Genomic DNA, 27,197 nt, shown 5'->3' with positions numbered 1-27,197 from the left:
CTGCAGGAGGGTGGCCAGGACTGAACTCAGCAACGGTGTTTCTGGGCTTATTAGAGAAGGTGAAGCAAGAGAAGGGCTCTGGGGGGAAAGCTGCAGGTTTCTATCTTCTGCGGGAGAAATGGCTAGAGAGGCTGGAGAGGGTTACAGAGGGCAGAGTTCCTATGGTCCAACCCAATGTCGGCATTGTACAGTTGTGACAAAATGCAGCCAGGTTTCTGCTTCCACGGCCTCCCCAGCAAAAGGGAGCGGCCACTGGATGAAGCATGATGAATGTATGCTCCTAACTGTGAGGATTCGGGTAACACTGGAAGGTGTCACCCAGGAGCCTGCAGAATTCTCTTCTTTCTAGGTTTTAAGGGAGTGGGGATTAATCTTTTTGGAAGCCTGCAGGTGCATATGGGTGAAACCCCAGTGGGTGGACCGGCTGGCCTCTGGGGACGTCCTTCCCAGGCCTGTTTTCTAGAATCGCCTTAGGCTTCTTATTTGCCCCAATTTTATGGATTGTTACAGTACGTCATGTGTAGGGGTTTGGAGCGAAAGGGTAATGTTGGGCCGTGTGCTAAGTCTGTCCTCTGAATCCAGTTTTTCTCAGTATATTGTCTCCTGGCCCTTCATCAACTCCCGCCAAACCACACTCTCCCAGCTTTCGCTTTCTGACATAACTTACAAGATTCACTGGAAGTTTGTCATTCCACCATGAACCCTTGCAATAAAGCCAGTACATGGTTTATTTAATTTCTCCCTTGGTTCAGTTTATGTGCACGTACCATGGTGTCCTTTTAATAGAGCTGTCAGCATTGATGTGGTCAGTTCTCTGTTCTCACACTAAGCTTTGGGCAAAAAGCCTGGACCATGTCTATTAAATGTGTTTTTTTTAACAGCTCATTCCAAAGACAGGTGCTAAATAAATTATTTTTTATAGTGATCCTGAGGACATAATGAAAAGCATGCTAGATCAGAAGATAGAAGCTCTAATTGAGTTCTGCCCTGCCATTATTGTCTCACTTTGCTTCCCCAGGCCTCAGTTTCCACATTTATTCAAGGAGGAGATTTGGACCAGATAATCTTGAAGGACACTCCCAGCTCTGCAATTTTCTCCTATAACAATAGTGCCTCCTTCAAAAAGACTGTAAGCTCCCTGAGGGAAGGGGAGAGCCTTGTCGGCAGTGTTTCCAGAGTGCCCAGACAGACTGTGGTCCTTGAAGACGGGGATAGAGGGCTGGGGAATAAGGAGGACTCATCTGTCTGTTGATAGATTCATCATAGCCAGCCACCTTCCGGGAGAAAGCTAATGGTACTTCAGGAGTAAGAGGCACTGAAAAGAGGTGGGAGAGATTGGTTTTCCTTCCGAAACCACCCCCTGTTTGCGGGCCTACTGTGCACTCCGTTCTTTACCTCCATTCGTAAGGATCTTCTGAAAGCCACCAAGGCCCCAGATCTGGAGGAGAACACATCAGTCTCAGGCTCCAAACCGGAGGTTGGCGCTGGGTTTTCAAGAGCTGTCGAAAAACGCTCCTCATCCCAGTAAGAGCTGAGAGAACTCTCCTTTCTGATGACAAGGCAAGATTTATGCTTTTCTCTGAAAATGTTCATGTAAATAGGAAGAATAGGCTAGAAAGTTTGGGCACAGAGCCGAGGCTTTTGTGAAGGGTAAGATTCCTCAGCTGTCATAAATATCAGTGGAAGGGGAAACAGGTGGTGAATCCCTGCTTTCCTTGCACAAATATTTTAAGTGGATCACAAAACCCCTCTGTTCTCCCAACCAGCAAGTCCTCACAGTGTGTTACTGCTCGCAGCTTAGAACGCCAGAAACGTCTTCCCAAAGCAAGCGGGAACATCGCTCTGCTCGTGACTGCCGGGGTTTGGGGTAAATAGACTGGTTCTAGGAGGTTGGCTTGGGTCCTACTTCCCTTACTGAGATAACTGACGAAGCAGCTGGCTCAGCCTCCTGGGATTGACGGACTCAAGGGTTGTCAATGGAAATGTGTCTTATTCTATTTCTGATAACGAGCCCTAGCTTTTATAAAAGAGTTATGTTTGCCAGACAGGCAAGGTGGGAAGTCTTGGCAGCAGCTCTGGGCGAAACCAGCAAGAACATGATGAGGCCCATTGAAAGAGGACGTCACTGGTTTCTAATGAGGGGGTGCATGTCAGAGGAGCAGGACCTTGGGGAGAAGCCTCTCCATGAAGGAGGAAGAGGTACAAAGGGGATGATATGTCCTGCTCAGAAAAGGGAAATGCTCTGACAAGTGGAAAGGGCTGTAAAGTGAGGAGACGGATTAGCTGGGGGTCTTTTAAAGAAACGAAATCTTGCAGAGATAGAGGCAGACGGTAGAGCTCATTATGTGAGCTTGGGACAATTCAGCTCACACCACACGGAGGACCTAGAATCATGGAACTTAGAACTGCAAAGTATCTCAAAGGCTTCTTGGGCCAGTCCTTTCATTTTACAGGTGAATAAACTAGGGCTTATTCCAGTAGTAACTGAGGAGGAAAGGCTTGTTCTAGTACAGGACATTTTTAGCCCAGCAGTGTCATTTGGGGGATAAAGCACGGGGTTTAGAGTCAAGCAGACTTGAATTGGAATACCAGTATCCCAGTTACTAACTGTGACCGTAAAGGATAAGAATACCTACCGCTTGGGGCTCTTGAGAGAAGTGAATAAGAAAACGTAAGTGAAAACCCCTAGCCTGAAACTTGGTACTGTGCCCACCAAGTACTGATGAATAGTCATATCTCTTCCTTTCTGATTATGATGTATTTGGCTAATCAAGTCTATGCTGTTAGGCGGGTGAATGAGCAAACAATAATCCAGTCAGTGCTGTATGCCAGGCACACTCCTGTTAGGTATGGACATTTAATTAACTATTAAAATCATATTAGTCTACTGAATAATTGTAAAACTATTAACTGTTATTCTAATAAGTAAATAATAATAGTGGTGGTAAAGGCAATGATGACAATAACTGCTCTAGACAGAACAGATGAAGTGAGATGAGTTCAACGGAAGCGTTCTTCTGGGGCCCAGCCTTGTAGTTCGCTTTGGCTTTGGTTGTTGATTGCAAATAACATGAGGAATGGGAACTCTCTGTAGTCATTCCTTCACTGAGCAGTTATTGAGGGCCTATTATGTGCCAGTCACTTTCCTAGGAACTGGAGACCTATTACTCAACAAAAGCAATATTCTTTCCTTAAATGGAGATTACACTGCAGTGGAGGCAATAAATAAACAAGGAAATACATCTATTGTTAGGTAGTGAACAGAATTAAGAAAAAAAATAAATGAGGGCAAGAGGGTAGAGAATGATTGGAGGGATAACTATTTTAGATAAAGGGATGTCTCTCTGAGGAGGTGACACTTAAATGAAGATCTGAATGGGGAGGGAAAGTAGTCACGTGCAACCATGGAATGAGGGGGTGGGGTGGATTCCAGGTAGAGGAAAAAGTCGTAAGGTGGACCAACAAGGAGGCCATGTGTCTGGAATGCGGTATTGATCCATGGCTGGAGATACATGTCCTATTTCTGCCTGAATGCAGAAAAATGGAGGATTCACTGTATAGTTATTTCTCTGGAGAACTTTGAAATCATGCCTGACTAACAGTGAAGAAGCTTTCTAGAGGGACCATGCATCTAGAAGCCTTCCAAGAAATGAGAAGAGTCCCTGAAGACAGCCTGTGACTTGGCAATGAGAGTCTGCAAAGTGGCACCTGGAATTAGATAGAACACGGAGCCCTGCGGCTCTGGACCAGGCCAGGACTCTATTACCGTCCAGTGCCCAAGGTATGTCTGATGGAGGGACTGCAAACCCAATAGCAGCCGCAGAGGACTGGGAAACTTTCCCCGTCTCCTTATTGTTCCACGCTAACCTATTTGGGATCATCAAATATGGATTTTCCCAGTTGCCTTTAAAGATATTTACATTTCCCAGTACAATTGTCCCTTAAAGTAGACCGCTGAGGGCAGGGATCATGTCTAATTCATAGAATTCCCATGGGAAACAAAACAACTAGCACAGAGCTTGACACATAGACTGGATGAATCCTGCTATTTGCTGCTTAATAAACACCACAAGTTTACTACTCACCTCATAGAAGGCCTGCCTTTTTACTTCTTCCACATTTTATCTTATTCATGCTTCCTGGGTTACCGCAGGTTTTAGGTTTGTGGGGGCAGTGAGCAAGCCCTTTTCACTTGTTCTGATCCTATGTGATTTGCTAAACGTTACTGGTCTCAATGTGCAGCCTTCCCTCTAACATTGATGAACTCTGATAGCTCCGCGGCACAGTGAACAGAGCCTTGGGCTGGGGGCCCTGTTCCTAACCTTTACTAGCTCTGCAACCTTGTGACTAACCTCTAGGAACTCAGGTTTCTTGCCTGAAAGTGCCAGACCACATTTCTGCATTTTACAGGGTGCTGTCAAAGATGTTAGGAAGACTAAGTCCATCTTATAAGCACTGTAAACTCTAAAGTGTGCACGGCAGATGCAGCCACACCAGTGACCTTCTCTCACCAACCTCCTCCTGATCATTCGAATGGTCTCTCGCCAAACTTTTCCAGCTGTGAAGTTTTGATTTATTTATTTATTTTTTTTATGAACAAGTGAACACTGGATTTGTCCAAAGACTGAATATTGTTCCTGCTGATTCTGGTATATTATCTTGACTCATCTTCCCCTTTGCCCTAGAGCCCATTGGGTTAATGGCTTCAGGGAATAATCTGTAATAATCCCCTGGTTTTCCCCAAGGACATAAATATTTGGAACCCATTTCCCTGTCATTCAAATAATTTCAACTTAGTACACCTGGAATGCGCTCCTGTGTGTTTTGCGTATGATAGTAAAGGCCACGGAATGAAAAGGTAAACAAGGAGCACGGGGCAGATGGGAAGGGTGGGTGCGCACATGACATGTCACTAGAGCAAATTGTAATGGGCTACAGCAATGAATAATGAAAAGTGACCCAGAGGAATGGGGTCACCCCCTCAATATGGCTGCTTTGCCTCCTGGGCACCAAGTGTGGCTCTTCTGTCCTTACCTGCAGCCTGGTCAATGCTGATAAGACTGAGCCAGGAGCAGTGTCTTACCCCATGGGGAGTGGGTCACAGAGGGAAAGTGTACCCCAACCTGAGAGTAAGAGGCCTCTGAGCCAGTGGCTGGACTAGCAGGAGGGAGGGGAAGGAAGGTTGGATCAGGGCTTAGAAAGCGAAGCGAGTGTGGCCTGGCAGGGATTTGTCTTGTACCAGGGCCTTTCCAGGTTTTACCCCAGGGCCTAGACTGTGACACTGTGCTGAGCACAAGGCCTGGCAGGAGGCTTTCACTCACCAGGACTGAGCCGTGCCTGCACCCTGTCATTGAGACCATCCAGCCGGGCTCTCTCTGTCCTTTGTCAGGGCCTGGGAGGCTCCATATCATTCCTCCAGAGCATTCTGCTTCCCTCCGGCCTCATTACGCAGTACATTAGCTGTGGGAACTAAACCCATTACAAAAAGGAGGGGGTGGAATTGGCACACGCGGAAAGAGGCCTTCTCAGATCAAGCTAACAACTTGTGCCTATTAACTAAAGAAGATCGTTAGAAAATTCCCATCTCCTCCGCTCCTCTCCCCCTGCCTGGCCTCCACCCTCCTCACTTGCCATGTGAGATGTGGAGAGAGAGCAGGGCTCACACATGAATTTGCCTGTTGCTTGCACACACACCCAACCTTAAAGGGGCCTTGCTCGGGGCTCTGTAGGAGAGTAAGCTTGGGCTGGCGATGAGGAATTGCTTTGATGTGAGTCAGATTTTAAATGAACAGATCTTTCCTTCTTTCTCAAAGATAGTTCTTTTTGTCTCGGTGGAGACCGTGATGGAAATAAATTAAGTAGCACTACATGACTAGTTTTTATCGTCCAAAATAGACAAAGGGAAATGGTGTGTTTCTACTATTCAATAATATGAGTATTAGAGCTGGAAAGTCACTCTGAGAGTAATCGGTTTAAACCTGTTTTTACAGATGAAGCCACTGAAGCCCAGAGGAAACAAGCGCCCCACCCTACAAGAACGACTGGATCTTGTTTGCAAGTCTAAGGCTCTTTCTTCTACGACAAACTTTCTCCCGTTTGCTCATTTTCTCTCAGTTTTCCTCCCTCTTTGGCTCTATTCCCTAATGAGAGGTTGGAGAACATCCTCAAAGAAGTCCAAGAAAGCACTCTTGATATGAGACCACATGGGCTTGCAGTATCCGTGGTGTCCTTACCGCTTGTTCTTTCTCTCTTCCATGCTAAAAACAAAACAAAACAAAACCCAACAAGAACTAAAAAAAAATCCTACACAAGTTATGATTCATGTTTCTGGTCTCAGGGCAAAGGTCTGACAGCTTTCTCTGTGTGCTCTGTGCTCTGACTGAAATCAAAGAAGCTCACTGCCCCCTTCTTACCTGTAAGACCTCCGCACACCCATTTCTATTTCCACTGGCAATCTCTCCCCAGATATTGACCTGGTAAATGTGTCTTCAAGTCTCTGTGCACTTTTTCCCTCTGAATGTTTGAGCTCAGTCTAAAACTGCTCAATTAAAGAGGGGAACGTGGAGAAGACAAGCCCTGCACTGCCTCCCCACCCCCCGCCTCCTCAGGACACTGGAGGAAGCATATTTTGGGGGAATTTCAGAAACTGAACCATGCTAGTCATGTGGAATACTGAGAAAAAATATTTTTCTCTTTCAATCAGCGTCCTTTCTTACTTGTATGTATGTGTGTGCGCGCGTGTGTGTGTTTTACTGTGTTCTATAAAAAGGTCTGATTAGCATTTCCTTTTCAGTTGCTCCTTCTCCATCCCAGCTGCACCAATTGTGGTCAGTAAAACAGAATTGGTGCAATAGCAATTCAGGAAAGCAGCTGAAAGGGAAAGAGTGAAGAAACAGCAAGGGAGTGCGTTTTCTTAGAGCTTGAAGAAACTACTTCAATTAAAAAGATAGAAGAGATGGAATGAGATATTTGGAGGGAGTTGACACAAAGATTCCAAAGAAACAGTAACCTGAATTAAAAGATAAAAAGGGAGAAAGGTGACTTGAACTAACTACATAGAAATTAATGACCAAAAAATGTAGAAAAACGTAGAAAAGTGCAAAGAAAAACTTTTTTCAGAACAATGAATGGGACAGAAAATGTTGGTGTTTTAAAAAATGAAAAAGTAAAGATGGAAATTTTCTTATTTCCTTTCCCTGGTTTTTCTTTTTATTAATGCTTCTTTTAATATATTTTTTTCTAACAGAGGGAAATGAAATTGTCTGGTCAGCCACAGAAGGTATGTGGCTTCTGCCCTTCGGGTGACTTACGCGGTAGAGTTAGGGTTGATCTAACCATCCTTGCTTTGGGACTGGATCTGGAGTCTTTTCCCAAGCTTCCCCCCGACCTTAAGTGTACTTCCTCCTGCTAAGTTGCCTTCTCCTCCCCTAATGTTAACACCCCTAACATTATTGGGTGTTAGGGGACTTCACCAGTTCATATTGTACAAGTACTTAGAGCTCAATATAATAAAGGGTGAACAATGGAGAAAAGGTGTACAACGTTCCTAATGATGATTCTTTAAAAAGACTGCATGCAAAACATTGCCCTGACTGCTCATCTCTATAGGCTTATAACGTACCCCTCAAAGTTACCTAATTGGGACTGAAATATCTCTAGCTGGTTCTCAGCCCCAAGGCGGTTGTTCTTGGAAAGTGTGACTTCCTAGTGTCTATTTTAAAACTTGGAAGAGATGCAAGGGGATGTGTACTTGATTGGGAAGTGTCAGTACTGGAGTCCACATTGAGAGGACGCTACCAGCCATCAGGAAGGGCCTTGGAGTGAAGAATAGGATAGTCTCCCTCTGCTCGTTATCACAAGCCGAAGCAAATAAGGTGTATTTGTGGGACCTCAAAATGGTCCTAAACCTTGTTCTCTCTTAGAGTCCAGGTCACCCAGAATAGTGTGTCAACAGTGAAGAGTTTAAGATCTTGACTCAAACAGACAGCCCTGTGTTTGACTTTCAGCTCCACCATTGACCAGCTAAGCAAACTTGAACAAGTTGCTGCCTTCTCTAAGTTGCTTCATTTTAAAAATGGGGATATATTATTTGCTACAGAGAATTGCTGGGATGATGGCTAAAATGCATATAAAGTATCTGCCACGTACAAAGTTCTCAATAAATCCTAGAAATATTATGTAATGGACCAGAAGATAGGAGATTCTGTGTTGGAATACATGAGTTCAAAAACTGGCTCTGTCACTTTCCAGCTGTATTAGGCAGGACAAATTAATTAACCTGTCAGTGCCTCAGTCTCCTCATCAAATGAGGCAAAATAGTTATCTCATTATGTGGACTAAATTAGACAACTCGTAGAAAGAGCAAGATCCATATTAGGTAGATAAGGCATGTTGATGATAATTCTTATATTTATTTCCCAGACTCTGGTCTTCTTCCAGCCACCAACTATGGATGTGACCTTGAACAGGTTACCTAATTTTCAAAGACCTCAGCTTCCCTACCTATCAAAAAGGGGTAGAACTAGATCTCTATTGTCCATTTCCACTCTATGATTATATAAATTTTCATTTTTACACGTTTTCCGTTTCAAAAATACCTAGTAAGTAGATAATTGAATTTCCAGAATTCCTGGGAGAGCCTATAGAAGCCCCTGTTGCGTGGTGCCCATCTCCTTGTAGCCCATAACTCACTGAGCTGCCACTGGCTTAGACAATGAGCAGAGAATCCCGGAAAGAAGAAATTGTCCCTGCACGTGGTAAGCCTACGTGCAGTTGAAGACAGAGGATAGCCAGCTATGCAAGAAAAAGATTGAAGTGCAAAGTTCCAATCAATGTGGTGAGTATATATAATTGGAGTCTGACCTGGTGATGGGTTCAAATTCTATTTCCATCATGTACAACAGTTTGGCTTTGGGCAAATTCCTTTTCTGTTGCCGAGTTTTGGTTTCCCCTTTGACATAACGAAGCTTTAAAAAATGGACTAGTTCTTGTGAGGTTAACTAAGATGATCCATGTAAGGTGCTTAGCACTATAGCTGGCATATTATAAGCCTTCACAGTCTGGACTGTTATTAAGTATTACTATTGATATTAACATAGTTAGCTGGAAAAGCCTCACAGAAGAGATATATAAAGAACTGGATGTTGAAGGTGGAGATGGAGAGTTTGGCAATAGGGCGGGGTCAGGGAAATGGTCAGTGTGGAGCAGCGTGTCTGTGTGAATCTCCTGGGGAGGAAGCCAGGAGCTGTAAACTTGCAAAGCTTTCCAGGTAATTCTGACACACAGCCACGGCTCCTATGAGAACAAGACGGTCACAGGCAAGATTCATTACGTGTGACCACCAGACAAGGAATTGAGATTCCTGGCTCTGGCTCTGCCTCTGCTCCTAACTAGCTGCCTGGCCCTGGCAATTACTTCACCGCGTTGGATTGTTAGTTCCTTCGTTTATAAAACAAGGAGGGATGACCTAAGTGGTCGTTAAGTCTCCTTGCAGCTCTAATGTTCAAGGATCTTAAATGGCTTTTCTTGGCTGAATGAGAATCCATGTTGAGGCATCATTACTCATCTTTCCTTTCCATTTCATTTCTTGGATGATTTTCTCAAACCAACAGGCTCTTGAGAGAGCCCTCTGGGTCTTCCCACCACACCCTTCATCATTTGGGTTAGACTAGTTCACTTCCCAGTCTGACTTGGCCTCTACCTAATACCATGGAGAGAGGCCAAATTGGAAGGTAGTGTGCAGGCACTTGGGTGACAATCCAGAGACTGGCTCACTGAGAGACTTGGAACTTTGTAATTGTATAACTTGGGGCTCCTGATCATAGCAATCGCTCACATTTCTTGAGCATTTACGACATGTCAAGCACTGTACTAAGAGCTTTACTCTATTATGGTTTAATCCTCACAATAGCACTGTGACGTCGGCATGATTATTCCCATTTCATAGCTTTACATATAGAATCTAAGGCTTAAAGATGTTAAATAACTTGCCCAAGATCACACAACTAGTATGTGAGGCAGGCAGGGCCCACACCCCAGTCTGCTGGGCTCTAGCATCAAAGCTTTTCTCTAGCCTACCAGTTACCTCTCGCAAACCATAAATCACAATCATTCCTTTGTGTCAACGAATGGATCACACAAGAGCGATGCAGGCTTGCCTGATGTATAAGGCACTGCATTTATGTTAGGTCAAAGGGATTTCTCGAAGCCATTTACTCCTTCACCTGCCCTTAGAACCTTCGCCATCCTACCCCCAGCTGACCTTTTCAACCTCAGCACACTCAGACCATGTGTGGTCAACCACCTATTGGGGAAGCAGCATTGCTGAGTGGTCAAAGGGACAGTCCCTGGTCTGGCACTCTGCTGGGCAATGTGATATCCAGTGGCCATGTGTGGCTATTAAGAACTTGAGATGTGGCTATTCTGAATTGAGAATGTGCTGTAAGTATAAAGCACACACCAGATACCAAATTAGTATTTAAAAAGGTCAAACACACACTAAAACTCTTTATGTTGATTACATGTTGAAATGCTCATATTTTGGAAAAATAGGTTGAGTAAAATATTAAAATCAATTTCACTTCTTATTTTCATTTTTAATGTGTCTACTAGAATATTTAAAATTTCATATGTGGCTAACATTTGTGGCTCACATTATATTTCAGTTAGCACCAGTCTAGAGTAAAACCACCTGTATTTGAATCTCAACTCTGCCACGTCCTATCTGTGCAACTCTGGGCAAGTTAATTAATCCCTTTGTGCTTCAGTTTTCCCATCTGGAAAGCGGGGATGATAATAAAAAGACCAAGTTTGTAAAGCCACATTGTTTACCTCTTTCTTCCTTTAGATTTCAGCTCAAATATCTTCCCTGATCTCCGTTAACTCAAGCAGCGCTCATACTGGGAGTCATTTTCCTATCCTAATTCTCTGTTTATTTTCTTCATAAAACATTAAACTATCCACAGGTATACTTTCGTTTTCATTTGTTTTGCCCTTTCTTGTCTGTATTCCCAGCAGATAATATCTGGAAACTATAATCTCCGTGATGGCAGAAGCCTGTCTATATTGTTGACTCATACTTTGTAGAGTACACGAAGCCCAGTACACGTGAGATGATCACTGAATGTTTTCTGAACTGAGTGACTCTGGTTCAATGAAAAAAGTAATATGACGATGCAGTTCCTGAGAATAAGACTTCTACTGTATCAAAATTATGATTAAAGACTAAATAATAAAGTAAAACTTCCAATATTTAAGTGCTGTCTAAACTAGACATGGCATTATTTAAATTTGTTAAATTTGTATGGAATTTCTAAACTTTCAATTGGAGGGATTATATGTGTATGATTGGGACTAATTTTGAATAAAAGATTTATGTCTTTAATTAATAAAAATGATTTCATGAGGTCTCCAATATTTAATATCAGTTGAGTAGGATTATTTGAAAGCTCATACTACCATCATTTGAATGAGGTTACCAAGAGATCAGATAGAGGGATATATATCATGTGAAAAGTAACTAAGTCTTCATGACAGAGGCAAGGATAAAAGCATAAACTCCCTTATTCTACCATATTTCGTGACTTCTCTGGTATTTAGGAAGCCCAATAGCTTATATTTACTCTTTTGTCTTAAATAAAGTTTATTTAATTGTGATGAAATCTAATCACAATTATTCTTTCTAATTAAGCACTACATTCATAATATGTTTTCACTGGTTTATAACTTTCATATTTTGAGAATAAATATTCTCAATAAGAAGTTGGATGATTAATTTAAAGGTGGAACACAGTTGGGCGTCATGGTTGTCAGGTTCTAAGTGCCAAATGCTTATGGTTAGAACTTGGACATTACGAATACCTGGCCCAGGCTGAATGAGTAAAAAATGAAGGATTTGATAAGAGTGAATATCTGAGGCAGAGGACAGAGCTAAACCCAGAAGAAAAGCTGTTGTTTGGCAAATCGTTGCCGAAATCCTAAACCTTGACGATGAAGCAGGTGTGCTATGTAACTGAGTCAGGAAAACACCCACATCAGTGCCTAGAAGAGATAATAGAAAAGGCAAGGAGCTGCTCTGAGACTCGATCTGAGCTGGAGTCATCCTTGTCAAGCAGTTTATACTGCTACATCCTGGTTTCTTTTGCGGTGGTGATTTCCTTAGAGTTGTACTTATAAGTTATCACCTGTCATGTGGGGCGGCTGCGGGGTCTCTGGTCCTGCTCCCCACATAAGAATGCAGGACATGGTGAGGCCAAAAAGGAACACCCACGGAGCCATAGATGGGGGAGTCACACCACTATATTCTCGCTGGCGGCTGGGTTGGAGACACAGGAAGCAGGAGCCACACTGTCCGCAACCTGCCATGCTAACTGCAATTCGTGCTTGCCAGCCACCATCTTCTTGCTAGCCCCCATTTTCTGCTAGCGTAGCCATGGCAGTTATATTAGTGGCCAATGGCTCACTGGTTACAGCTGACCGCCAACTAGCCACAGCTGATGGCCATCCAATCACAGTTGACGGCCATTTACTACCTGAGCCAGCACCTTTCTATGTGAGGCTGAGAGCCTGGAAACTGCTCTCTGGGGCTCTGTCCCCACATCATCACATTCTAGTTTTATTATCTATCTCTTTACTTAAATTTCTGGAGCGGATTGTATTACGGGTCCCTAATTCTTCCCCACCTCAACCCCCTGTTAAGCTGTTGCTTCCCTGTGGGAGGAGCGTATTTTGTTACCCCATTGACTCTGGGTGGCGCCAAGTGACACCTGCATTGGCTAATGAAATACTGCGCAGAAATGAGCATGTGCCTATTCCAAACTGATGCCGTAGGGGCAAGTGTCAGCCAGTCCTCTTGGAACCTTTTCCGTGAGAGGAGTATATCTCGGGGAGCTATTTCTTCCTCAACCTGGATCCTGAAATGAAGACCCAAACCATTCTGAAGCCCATGATCCAGCCTGGCTCAGCAAAGACAAAGCAAGCCCCGCTGAGATCAGCCAAATGGCAGATTGTCCACCAACATGTCAACATGGAAAACAGGATTATTTTTGTAAGCCATGGAAATTTCATGGATGTTTGTTATGCAGCATGCTTACAGCAGAAACCTGACTAATTCACCCACTCATAAAGTATAGTTAACAAAATAGCAAATGCACTGAAGAGAAGGTAAACTGGTTAATTGGAAAATGGTTACAGGAATTGAAAATCATATACAATGTAATCGACAATAAAATGATGTCATCATTATTTATTTTAAATACCCGGCTAGATCTCTCTAGGTTGACTCCAGTGATTTACTTGCCACAGTATCTAAAAACAATCCAGGTTGGATAAGGCAACTCTGGCTTTTGAGCGGCTATATCTCTTTCTTCAAGCCGGAAAGCAATCCTGGGGCTAGATTCTATTTTATGGAAGGACCAGCAGTAAACTTGCACTTGGACACTGGTATCTGTGCACTGTGATTTTCCAAATTGGGTTTTCCCAGTGAGCTCTTTAGAGGAACACAGTATTACCAGCTTGACTAAACCATGCAGTCCACGTACAAAGTAATGTGTGGAACTGCTGATTCCTCTGATGTGGAAAGCCTCTGTTTATTCCTCTGTATTAAAAAAGACAGTGTGGGGACAGAGCCAGCAGTTCAGTTTCCAGGCTCTCGGCCTCACGTGGAAAGGTGCTGGCTCGGTTAGTAAATGGCCATCAACTGTGATCAGATGGCCATCAGCTGTGGCAAGTTGGCGGTCAGCTGTAACCAGAGAGACATTGGCTACTAATATAACTGCTGTGGCTATGCTAGCAGAGAATGGGGGCGAGCAAGAAGACGGTGGCTGGGCTAGCCAGAACGGATTGCAGTTAGGACGGCAGGTTGCAGATCGTGTGGCTCCTGCTCCCTGTGTCTCCGGCCCAGCTGCCAGCAAGAATACAGTAGTATGACTCCTTTGTCTATGGCTCCGTGGGCGTTCCTTTTTGGCCTCACCATATCCTGTGTTCTTATGTGGGGAGCGAGAGCTGAGACCCCTCAAGACACCCTGTGTGACACTCCACGTGACAGACAGCTAGATCCTGTCATTTGGCTTTCCCTTCCGCATTCCTTCCTCTACTGTACCACTGGGAACATGCTTCTGATGGTGGGAGCTCCGGCAGCTTCCTCAGACCAGGAGAATGAAGGCTACAACTGAGGGATGGTGGGATGGGAAGTCCAAGGGGCTTGGGCCCCTGCCTTTCTGGAGTTGCCACACCAACCTGGACGCTGTCCTTCTGATCCTCTTTGATAAGCCTTTCTTTCTTAAGCCACTATTATTTTTGGCTGTTAAATACAATCCAAACTAAAACTGATGAGTTTGATTGGAAGAGAAGTGTGGTTTAGCAGAAAGAACTTTAGACTTAGAGGCAGAAGATATTGGTTCAAATTGTGGCTCTGGAACTTTGAGCAAATCACCTTAGTCTTCCTAAGACTTAGTTCCTCAACTCTGTTGTGAGTGTTTGATGACTTAAATTTCCGAACGAGTGCCTGGCTCATTTCTTTACAATTTATAATCCCTCAGTGATGCCAGAACAGGCCAGGTTAATGTCTTGCCTATGTTATGCTGTTTTCCTGTTGGAAGGCTCTCCACTTCCTTTCCACCTGTTGTGGTTCTGTATCTTCCTAAATAGCGTGGCTTCTCAGAGCTGGGACTTCTTTATATTGTCGTTGACAAGAAAGTCAACTTGCCTTATTAGTTGTCATTTCAGTGTGCGTATCTGAAGTATAGTTTGAAGTAACCTGTAAGCTCCTTGAAATCCGGAACTGTCTTATTTATCTTTGTATTTTCCTTCCTGAAAGTCCTCCGTGGACCTAACATAGGGCCTGATCAAAGTGGTGTTGCCTCAGCGCTTGTTAATTGCCAAATTGACTAATATGTATCCCCTGCTGCCGTGCAAGGATGATGAGGATTTTCCTCATTCTTTAAAAGGAAGTGGTCGCCTTTCCTCTGGTCACTGTTGATCTCTCTGGCAGAGAATAACCCCATCTCTTTCATCCTGTTGCCCCATCACTTCTTGTGCTTTCAGAATGGCTGATAGCCTTTTTTTCCAGCACATGAACATTGAAATCAACTATAATTCAAACACTGAAAAGAAGTGGCCTGGGCTCATTAAATTCGAATTGTGCTGATGGTTAGGCAAGATAGTTGCTTTAATTAAGGAAGCCTTTCCTTGGCGAATGCCGTGGTTATGGTGGTCATGGCGCCGTGGTACAGCTCCTGCTGCTGAGATGATCACTTATGCTGAAAGGGACTCACAAGCAGCCGTGCACACCCTCAGGCGGCCCGGTCTTCACATCTGCCAAACATCTAACATCTGTCATTACCTTCCTTGGGAACTTACCCAGGAGGGGAAACTTTCGCCAGCCTTGGATCCAACTCAGACTTCAGGGAACATGTCTTCTGGGGAAATAAAATCCCCCAAAACTACATAGCTTTGAGGGGGAAGATTCTGGTTGTGATTTCTCTTTAACAATCTGGATTTTAATAGGCCTGGGCAAAGACCCCTTCTAACACTGATATAGGAGCCACCACTAATGGCCCTTTCTTTTGAATTAAACATGGTATCTCCGTGGACCACTCTTAAAATACTCTCTGACATGTTGGAGATGGCAATGTAGTGAGTTCTGAGCCCTCAGTATGGATTCATACTGAGATATTGAAGCTCAAGTGTGCTCAAAGGAGACGGCATATAAAGGATGCTGGGGAAAGAATGGGAGGGCTACCGTAGGAAAATCCTGCCAACTTTGTTTTCCCAGGTTTAGTCCTGAGGGTCGCATCCAGCTGAGCTCTGAAGTGACCGACTGATAGGTGTAGTCGATGCTGTGTGGCACTGCCCAGATCTCCCTTCAGGATGGAAGGGTCGATCCCGTCACCTGCTGGGAATGCAGCTGGCGCACAGCACTCAGCTGTCAGGCCTCTCTGGAATCCTTTGCTGATGATAGAGCGCCTCATCCTTGGACGTACCGCCTTCCCAGAGGCAACCTGTCCCAATGACGGGGCACGCAAGGATATAAAGACCAGACCCATGACTCAGTCTGGGACAACTCGAAAGGGCCATGGCAGCTCTAATAGATGGGCTGGCTGAGGCCTTGCCTCTGCTTTACAGCCCAGCTTCACCCTCTGGTCCCTCTGCTTCCTTCCCTTACCTCATAGTATTAATGCCAAGAGCACTTTCCAATAAATTTCCTTCACATTAATCTTCATTTCAGAATCTGCTCTCTGGGAAATCTGACCGGCAACAGTTGGCCCCGTTTTGGTCACGCAGGGTGACTCTGTATTGGCCTCTGTCACTCTTGCTGCACTTCCACTGTAGGTGGCTTTCGGGATCTGCTTTCCCTGTCATTTACTCTTGCTCTCCGTTCACTACGTGGGCCCCTGACATAGTGTCTGCAGCTCACCACACTGGCTTTGAGTTCAGTTTGAGCCTTAATAAGTACACACACGCATGCTGTTCAAATCCCAGCTGGGACCTTTCTGAGGGAGGAATGCGTCTCATGTTCTCATTGTATCTTCCCCACATACTCAGTTTTAGACTCATTCTTCTTTGGGGAACTAATTAGTCTTTCCTGACAATGGCTTCCAGAACTCTCTTGGACTTAATGATCCTCAGGAGCCCTTCGCCATAGAACAATGGCACAGACACTGGGGAGTGCTGAGGTCATTTAATTCACTTCTCACCATAACAGGAATCCTCCGTGGCATCCCTGAAAGGTAGCTGCACTTCAGTTGACATTTTAATCAGGAATGCTCAAGATGTCCTGCAGTCTCACTGCTCAGCACTGGTCCTGAACCGGCTCCAAGCCCAGTACCTTAGCTATCTGTTATCAATCTCAAACAAAGCAGCCTAGAGAGGTTAAGGCAGCTGACAAGAGCACTCAGGGAGCCAAGTGGTAAACGGTATTATAATAAAAGGCCAGTCATAATATATTTTGGTTTGCTTATCTAAGAAGAGGCAGGCATGCTGAGAAAATGCACATCTGAATCCCATGTAGCCTTGCAAATGTGGGATAATCCTGCAAAGGTCAGCGGTAGGATCATTTGCTTAAACCTCACAAGACCAGCAGAAGATATGCTTATTCTTTAGACTTAAAGAGTTTCTTCAGATGGCCTGGCAAACCCTTCTATTGCTTTTCAACCCAGACAGGTAGGAAGTTCCTTCAGCTGCCCAATCAAAATCCGGGTTCCTGCAATACCTGTCCTCAAAGGAGGGCAGGGAAGAGCCTGTCCTTCATTCCTCGTGGACTTGCCTGCACTTGAACTGTCAGTCCTTCCTGGGAAAATGGCTTCTCTGGTGGGGTGCGTATGTGTCCACAGCACCATTCTCCATGGCCAAGTGCCAAGTGACGAAAGTGTCGGGACTTTTGAAATTGTCAGAGAAACTGATTTCCTTGTCAAGTCTCGTCCTGTACAGTTGGAGGGCCAAATTCTACTTTTGTGTTAGCTGCCATGCAGATCAAAGGCTGCTGACAAGCAGCTGAAGGGTTTGTGCCTGGTCTGCTTCAACCTTTCCTCAGGCCAGCCTGGGGAATGCTCCTGGCTTTCGGCTTTCTTGAACTCTCTTATCGATCCTCCTTTGTGGGCCACCGACGAAGGGCCTGGGAAATCATTTTGAGGGACATAACTCACAGAGAGCATTCTTGAATTGCAAGAGGAAGGTCAGAGAAAAGAGAAGACAAAGGTAGGCATTGGCAGAGTCACCTATTGCCTCAGAAAATGCAGGCATATTGAAAGTCCAGAATTAAGGGCCGAGCTCCAAGGCCAGCATCAGAAGAGAAAAGATGAGATGTCAGCCCCTTGTGAAGACTAGAGAATCTCCCCGACAGGATCTCACAGAACAAGGGCTAGCCTTTCCATTGACTAATTTTGGTGATTGTGAGAAGGTGGGATACAAAGCAGATAACTTCTGAAGCTCCTCCCTACATCATGGTTATCTTAAGACCAGGAGGTGAATGAGGCATGGACATGTTCAGATTATCAGTAATCCCAGATATATCTGAAGGTATATGAAAGTCAAGGGTATGACTTGGGGATGGAGTACAGATGAGCAGTTGTAGAAATCATCCAAGGATTCCAGGAAGGAGGCCTGTTGATAAACTGAGAATGTGGAGCATGGCTCCAGGACACCATGCTTCTGGAGCCATGAGGACTCATTGTGGGCTTTTCAATTCGAGCTTTCTCTTTGGTCTTTGTACAGTGCTAAGCACCATCCCTTTGTTGCCCTTTCCTGTATACCTACTTCTTCTCCCAAACACCCCCAGTTTTTCTGATCAGAAGAAACACTCCACATGCATTCCTCTATTCACAGGCAATCTGCTCACCTCAACTAAACCAGACAAGGGAGATTCTCAGCCTTTTCTTTGGAACTCTACTGGAGACACAAAAGTCTCAAAAATGGGAAAGAAGACATCAGCAGAGATTGAGCACTGGAATATAACCACACATATACCCTGGAAAGCTTCCCTTTTTTACCTAGCCTGACTGTTGGGAGCTGTAAGATCCCAAGGCCAAGCACCCTTACCTCTCTCGATGGCGACTTCTTCCTGTTCACTGTCAGCTCATTCTCCCACACAGCACTTAACAACTGTCTGCTATCCCAGTCTATTTGGGTCGTGAGCTATATAGCAAGAGGTTGGGTGGTAAATTTGCCTAGAAAGGAGTCCCACATTATCGTAATCTATTTGGTTTCTGCATTTCAGGTAGCAAGGTATTATCCAAAAATTGATCTGAATCAATTAAGTTCCCAAAGTTAGGTAACAAGGTTTACTTGTACTTTTCTTTATTTTCATAAAAGTGTCTCTCACTGAACAGTGGGTTTCTTGAGGGCAAGCACCATGTTTCTCTTTGTTTCTGCCTGGAACATAATGAGCTGCCTAAATACCGGATAAATAAATCAAATTTTATAAAAAGAGTAGGAAACATTGTTTAGACATTGGGTGGATGAACTGGATCAGATGGGATTGGACACCAGAGCATGAAGAGTTTTTAAGCACACGGGTGTTCAGACCCCATCCTGGACCAAATGAATCAGAATGGAGCTTTTGAAAGTCCCAGATGATTCCAATGGGAATCCAAAGTTGAGAACTAAGTACTAACCTAGCAGAATTTGCTATTCTTATTAGAAAGCCCCAGGATGTGCCTGTCCTCCTGGTAGTAAGTTTGACTTTTACCAGTTGACACATGTTAGGGAAATCTTCCCACTCACAGACATTTGTTTACTCTCATGGAGCCAGATAGGCAACACCCAGGTTTGGTGAACCATCCAGGCCATTGAGAATGTCAATCTGACTTGATTACTGTCTTAATTTCATGAGGATTTATTAAGCCAGCAGAATGTTGGAGACAGTGAGGGTAATGAAAGGACCTAAGGCAAGGAACCTTGTTACCAGGACAGAAACAAGGTTAAGGCAGCGTGGGAACGCTTATGAGGCAACGCACCAGCAACTACATGCCAGCGTGCATGGTGGGGTTCAGAGGGTGGTAGGAGTTCAGAGAAAGGGGTGAGTTACAGAAGCAGGTCAGTCTTGAGCTGGACCTCAAAAGATGAGTAGGATTTGAAGAGGTGGAGGGGAGGGGAAAGAACACTTCCAATTCCAGGCATTAGTAGTGTAAGACTTGACAGTGATGGAGTTCTCTGACACACCCTGTCCTTTGCAGTGTCCTTGAAATATATCTAGTTCTCCTTAGGGCCAGGTGAAGTCCGAGAGGGATGGCAACAGTTTTCAGACTCCATTCACCTGTCCTCTCATCAGCTTCCCCCTGCTCTCACTTCATGGCTCTTCACATCTGGGTCCCAAACTCAGCCTCACCATCCACCCCAGTTCCCATGATTTGGGATCAGATAGATCTAGACTCCTCAGTCTTATGGTCCTCTTCGTTCTGCATTCCCTTGCATCAGCATCTCTGGGAGCGTTAAATGCGGGGCAGTCTCTACGATGTGTGGCTCCTGGGCCTCTCTCCAGCTGGGCTAGGTCGCCCTTCCCTCCCCCCACCCCTACTCGCCGTACCCCAGAATTCTAAGGCATTATCTCAGCCAGAGCAATGAGGAAGGCAGCAGTTGGTTTCTGATCCTATCAGACAGCCTCCCAACCATCTCTACATCATGGAACACATAAGAAAAATGATACTATTCACATACCAAATGGAGCTACCTACTATCTGCTACCTTACAGAGATGACCAGCCCTGAGAGCTGAGGGGATTGAGTTTCTGCACACCAGAGGGAAAGCTGTGTTCCATATAATTCTGTTGCCAGCTAATGTCCCCAACCTCTGCTGACCCCCACCGCTGTAGAACCATTCTCAGTTAGGTTACCCCACTTTTTAAAAAAGGGAGGAAAATTCTACAAGAGATACAAATGTTACAGCCAACAATGAGACATGTTGGCTTCAAGTGCTCCGCTCTGATTGCTCAGTAAGACACAGAGAACTGGTTCAGACTTGAGCAAGAATGTGTCTCTTGTCACAGTTCTTGGAAAAGATGAAAATCCTAAAGGTGCTAAGCAGTGTTGCTTTTCCCAATTGGGTCAGGGCCTTCCTCTTGCCAATGTGACATGTTGTCAAGCCATTTTCAGCTGGACCCTTTCAGAAGCCATGGACAAACTGTGATCTGGACATAGATTCCCAGGCCTTAGTGGGAGGAAGATGGGATGGAAGCAAGGGCCCAGCACTGCTGCTTTGAGGTTCCATCTGAAGGGCAAATTATGCTCAGGGATGCATGTAAAAGTTCACTGGGGTTTGGGAAGGAAGTTGGTGAAAGTACCTAAGAGAATAGAAGGTCCCAACAGGTGGACAGAACGTACCAACAGGTGAGGGAGAAAGGCAGCAAGCAGGCAGGTGGAGAGCCAGCACTGCCAGACTCTGGAATCTCCAAAGCTAAGAATTAGCAGGGGGAATGGGTACCAGAACTATCTTTTCTCCCCTACACTGTGGCCACGCTGGGGAGCACCCATGAAGTAGAGATTCCAAAGCCAAACTGGAGAATCAGATCACCAGTGTGGATAGACCAATTCAGGGAGAGAGAGACAAACGTGATGCTGGAGAAGAGACTAAGCTATCCAAATGGGTTAGAACTAAGGCGAATGAGAAGCCAAGAGTAATATGTCCTCTTCCAGGTTAGGGATTGTGTCTTATCTCTGTGTTCCTACACCTAGCACAGAACTGCCATGTAGTTGAATTAATTGTTTTTGATGAGTGAATAAATACAGGGCTGAGCTCAGAGTCGTACGTATCAGTAGCTCAAACCACAGAGTCAAGGGTTCCAGGGGCTGAGAAATCAAATCAGGCCAACTTTCTGTGTGTTAGATGCCCGTGAAGGTCAGCTGGAAGCATGCTGGGTGAGCGGCACGGAGAGCATTACAATCTAGAGAGAAGCAAGGCACAGGATGAATAACAGCAACAACAATAGCACCTTACAATGCTGTAGTGTTTTCTGGTTCACAAAGGGTCATCACACACCTTATCTAGTGCATCTGATTTGCACAACAACGTCCTGTGACATCCCAGAGTGAATTAGACGTGCTCTCTGTCCTGGGACTGTGCTTTTCTTCCTTGAGTGCCAATCAGATGGAGTGGAAGCCAGTGGATTGTTTACCTCTAACACATGTGGAGTGGGAAGTCAGAAGGCCAATAGAGGAAACCTTGGCTCCATTGGAAAGCCAGCTCTGCAAGGAGCCCTGGTGGATGATGGACCAGGAAGCCAGAATAAATATTGAACTTACATTTTAAAACACTGTGCTGGTGTGGATGTCGCCACTGTGGTGGGCAAGCTGTGAGGGCCAAATATTTACACTTTCTAATTGTTTCCACCAAACTGCTGGATGCCCTTGTTCTACTGTAAGTTATCTGTTTGTTTCTTCATGTTCGTTCAATCATTTTGTTGACTTACTTTCTTATTTTTTAAATTTATTTATTAGTTTGGGAAAGAGGTTGGGGGAGGGAGAGGAGGCAAACAAATTGAGTAAAGATTCTCTTCCATCTCAGAGAAAGGAAGTAAAACCACAGGTGGAAAGTAGGGGTAGAGAAAGTGCTGACTGGCTTCTAGATCTCTTACTCACATTTGTATTTTTTTAACCCCTTTTATTTTGGAATAATTTTAGATTTACCAAAATGTTGCAAAGATAGTAAAGAGAGTTCCTGTATATCTGTCACCCAGCTTCCTCTAATGTTAGCGTCTTACTTAACCATAGCACATTTCACAAAACTAGGAAATTGACATTGTTACAATACTATTAATTAAACTTCACAATTTATTCAATGTCACCAGTTCCCCACAATTGTCCTTTTTCTGTTGCAGGATACCACATGGCATCCAACTGGCACGTCTCTTTAGTCTCCTTTGATCTGTGTCAGTTTCTTAGTATTTTCTTGTTTTATTTTTTGTTTTTTTAATGACTTTGACAGCTTTAATGGGTAATGGCCAATTTGGGTTTGCCTGATATTTTCTCATGATCAGACTGAGGGCTTGGGAAAAAACTACCATGAAAGTGAAAGGTCCTTCCCACGGCATCATATCAGATGATACATATCAACATGACTTATAACCGGAGATATTAACCTTGACCACTAGATTAAGGGGGTCTCTTCCTATAGAGTTACTATTTTTCTGTACAGTTATTATTTTTCTCTTTCTATATTCTATTCTTTGGGAGCAAGTCACTAAATCCAGCCCACGCTCAAGGGGAAACTAATTAAGCACCACTTCCTGGAGAGAGGCTTACCAGTTATCTACACATATTTGAAATTCTTTTACAGGGGAGGTTTGTCCCTTCTCTTCCCTTTATTTATTCAATGACTTACTTATATTAATATATCAGTTTCATAAGGCCAAATAACAAATTACCACCAAATGGATGTCTTGAAGAATAGAAATATATACTTTCACAATTCAGGAGGGCAGAAATTTGAAATCAAGGTGTTGATAGGGTTTGGATGTATCTGAAGGCTCTGCGGGAGAACCATCCCATGTCTCTCTCCCAGCTTCTCGTGGTTGCTGGCAATGCTTAGTGTTCCTTGGCTTATAAACACATCACTTCAGTCTCTGCCTCCATCTTCATATCACCATTGTCTTCTCTCTGTGAGTGTGTCTCTTTGTCCTTTCCTCTTCTGAAAAGGATATTAGATTTGGGCCCACTCTAAATCCAGGATGATTTCATCTCAAGTTTCTTAACAAAGTACATCTGCAAAGATCCTATTTCCAAATATTCACATTGTGAGATTCCAGTGGACATGAATTTTGAGGGGACACAATTCAACCCAATACAATCAGTGTGGACTCATGGATATGTATTTTATTCTTTGTGTTAGAATCTATTTATTTGTTTGTTTATTTCCTCGATTCGGTCCAGCTTTGGCCATTGGGAGATCTTTCAGTTTAGCACATGTATCCTTTTCACATGTCCCCATCTTTTCTTTCCTTTTCTCTGTCTCTAGTTAAAACACCATTTCCTAAAGTCATCAGCTCCTGTCTCTGTCTCTGTCTCTCTCTTGCTCTGTGTATTTTATTTTATTTTTTTTCAATTATGTTTTTTTTTCCAGTTACAGTTGACATTCACAGCCACATTCTAATAGATGTGTAGTGGTATCTCATAGTGTTCAAATTTGGATTATTCTGATGACATATGACATGGAACATCTTTTCATGTGCTTATTTGTCGTCTGAATCCCTCTTTGGTGAAGTGTCTCTTGAGGTTTTTCTTTGGTGCATTTTTTTAATTGGGTTGTTTGTTATTGTTGAGTTCTAAGAGTTCTTTGTATATTTTAAATAGTCCTTTATTGGCTGTGTCTTTTGCAAATATTTTCTCCCAGTCTGTGGCTTGTCTTTTTATTCTCTTGACAGTGTATCTCAGAGAACAGAAACTTTATTTTAATGAAGTCTAGCTTATCAACTATTTCTTTTGTGGATCATGCTTGTGGTGTTGTATCTAAAAGGCAATTACCAGATCCACGGTACTCTAGGTTCTCTCCTATATTATCTTCTAGGAGTTTTATAGTTTTGCGTTTTACATTTAGCTCTGTGATTCACGTTGAAGTATTATTTTTTAAAAAAATAAATTTTGGGGGGAATATTGGAGAACAGTGTGTTTCTCCAGGGTGCATAAGCTCCAAGTCATTGTTCTTCAATCTGGTTGTGGAGGGCACAGCTCAGCTCCAAGTACAGTCACCATTTCAATCTTAGTTGCAGGGGGTGCAGCCCACCATCCATGTAGGAATTGAACCAGCAACTTTGTTGTTGAGAGCTCGTGCTCTAACCAACTGAGCCATCTGGCTGCCCCTTTGTTGAGTTAATTTTTGTGAAAAGTATAAGGTTTGTCCCTAGATTCCTTTTTTAGCATTTAGATGTCCAGTTGTTCAGCACCATTTGTTGAAAAGACTCTTTTCTCTGTTGTATTGCCTTTAACCTTTGTCAAAGATCGGTTGACTGTATTTGTGTGAGTCTATTTGTGTGCTCTCTATTTTGTTCCATTCATCTATTTGTCTACTCTTTTGCCAGTACCCTGCTTTCTTGATTACCGTAGCTTAACAATAAGACTTGAAGTTGGATAGTGTCTGTCCTCCAACTTTGTTCTTCTCTTTCAATATTGTGTTGGCTATTTTGGGTCTTTTGCCTCTGCATATAAATTTTAGACTCAGTTTGTTGATAATCATAAAATAATTTGCTGAGATTTTTATTGAATTAGCACTGAATCTATCGAGCTGGAAAAAAAATTGGATATTTTGGCAATATTGAATCTTCGTATCCATGAACGTGGACTATCTCTCCATTTATTTAGTTCTTTGATTTCTTTCATCAGAGTTTTGTAGTTTTCCGTATATACATCTTGTATATATTTTGTTAGATTTACACCTAAATATTTAATTTATTTGGGCATGCAATGTTAGTGTATATTGTTTTTAGTTTCAAATTCCACTTGTTCATTGCTGCTATGTAGGAAATCAATTGACTTTTGTATATTAACCTGTAACCTTGCTATAATCGCCTATTTGTTCCAGGATTTTTTTTGTAGAGTCTTTGCTACATTTTCTACATAAAGGATCATATTATCTGCTAACAAAGATAGTTCCTTTTCCTCCCCAGTCTATATACATTTTATTTACTTTTCTTGTTTTATTGCTTTAGCTATGACTTCTAGTATGATGTCGAAAGGCACTGATGGGAGGAGACATCTTACCTTTTTCTTGATCTTTGTAGGAAGGCTTCAAGTTTCTCTCATTAAGTATGATGTTAGCTATAGGTTGATTTTTTTTTTTTTTTTTTTTTTTTTTTTTTAGATATCCTGTATCAAGTTAAGGAAGTGCCTCTCTATTTCTAGTTTACAGAGTTTTTTTATTATCATCAATAAGTGTCATATTCTGTCAAATGTGTTTTCTGTATCTATTGATATGATCATGTGACTCTTCTTCTTTAGACTGTTGATGTGATGGATTTCATTACTGGTTATCTGATGTTGACCCAGCCTTGCATACCTGCGATAAATCCACTTGGTCAAAGTGTATAATTTATACATTATTGGATTTTGTTTGCTGATATTTTGTTGAGGATGTTTATATTTGTGTTTATAAGAGTTAGTGGTCTCTAGCTTTCTTTTCTTGTCTTATCTTTGTCTGGATTTGATATTAGGGTAATGCTGTCTTAGTAGAATGAGGTAGAAAGTATTTCCTCTACTTCTGTCTTCTGAAAGATATGGTGCAGAATTGGTATAATTTCTTCTTTAAGTGTTTGATACAATTCACTGGTGAATCCACCTGGGACTAATACTTTCAATTTTGAAAGATTATTAATTATTGATTCAGTTTCTTTAGTGAACATTAACCTATTCAGCTTGTTGTTTTCTTCTTGGTGTGAGTTTTGGCAAGTTGTGTCTTTCCAGGAATTGGTCCATTTTATCTAGATTATCAAATGTATGGGCACAGAATTTTCCATAATATTCTTTTTTTATGCTTTTAATTCCATGGGATCTGTACTGATTTCTCCTCTTTCATTTCTGATATTAGTCATTTGAGTCCCCTCTATTTTTCTTATTTAGCTAGGCTAGAAGCTTATCAATTTTGTCAATTTTTCAAAGAATCGGCTTTTTTTTCCTCTATTGATTCCTTGTTTACAGTCTCCTTGATATCATCTCTAATTTCTGTTATTTCTTTTCTTATGCTCACTTTAGATTTAATTTGCTCTTCTTTTTCTAGTTTCCTAAGGTGGAAGCTTAGATTATTAATTTTAGATTTTTCTTCTTTTTTAATATGTGCATTTAATGCTATAAATTTTCCTCAAAGCACTTTTTCTTTGCATCCCACAAATTTTGATAAGTTGTGTGTTTCATTTTCATTGAGTTCAAAGTATTTTTAACCTTTTCTTGAGATCTTTCTTTGACCCATGTGTTATTTAGAACTGTATTGTTTACATGTATTTAGGGATTTTCCACCTATCTGTTATCAGTTTCTAGTTCAATTCCATTGTGGTCTGAGAGCAGACATTGTGTGATTTCTATTCTCTTAAATTTGTTCAGTTGTGTTTATAGCCAAGAATGGTCTATTTTGGTGAGCTTGAGAAGAATGTGTACTCAGTTTTTGTTGGATGAAGTAGTCTATAGATGTCCACTATATCCAGTTTGATAGTGTGTTGAATTCAGCTACACCCTTGCCGATTTTCTGTCGTCTGGATCTGTCCATTTCTGACAAAGGGTTGTTGAAGTCTACAACTCTGATAGTGAATTCATATTTCTTCTTGCAGTCTATCAGTTTTTGCTTCATGCATTTCGATGCTCTTTTGTTAGGCACATACATGTTGAAAATTGTTATGTCTTCTTGGAGAAATGACTACTTTATCATTATGTAATGCCCCTCTTTATCCCTGATACCTTTCCTTGTTCTGAAGTTTTCTTTGTCTGAAATTAATGTAGTACTCCTACTTTCTTTTGATTAGTGTTAACAGGGTATATTTTCATCCATTTACTTTTGATCAATATATCTCTTTATATTTAAAATGGGTTTCTTGCAGACATATATATTCATTTTTTGATCCATTCTGACAATCTCTATCTTCTAATTGGTACATTTAGCCCATTCACATTTAACATGAATATTGATATGGATGAATTCATATCTACCATATTTGTTATTGTTTTCTATTTGTTCCACTTGTTCTTTGTTCCTATTTTTGTCTTCCATGCTTTTCCTGCTTTGGTGGTTTA

Source organism: Rhinolophus hipposideros (assembly GCF_964194185.1).
Source record: "Rhinolophus hipposideros genome assembly, chromosome: 9".
NCBI classification, from domain to species: domain Eukaryota; kingdom Metazoa; phylum Chordata; class Mammalia; order Chiroptera; family Rhinolophidae; genus Rhinolophus; species Rhinolophus hipposideros.
This window is presented reverse-complemented; position numbering follows the sequence as displayed.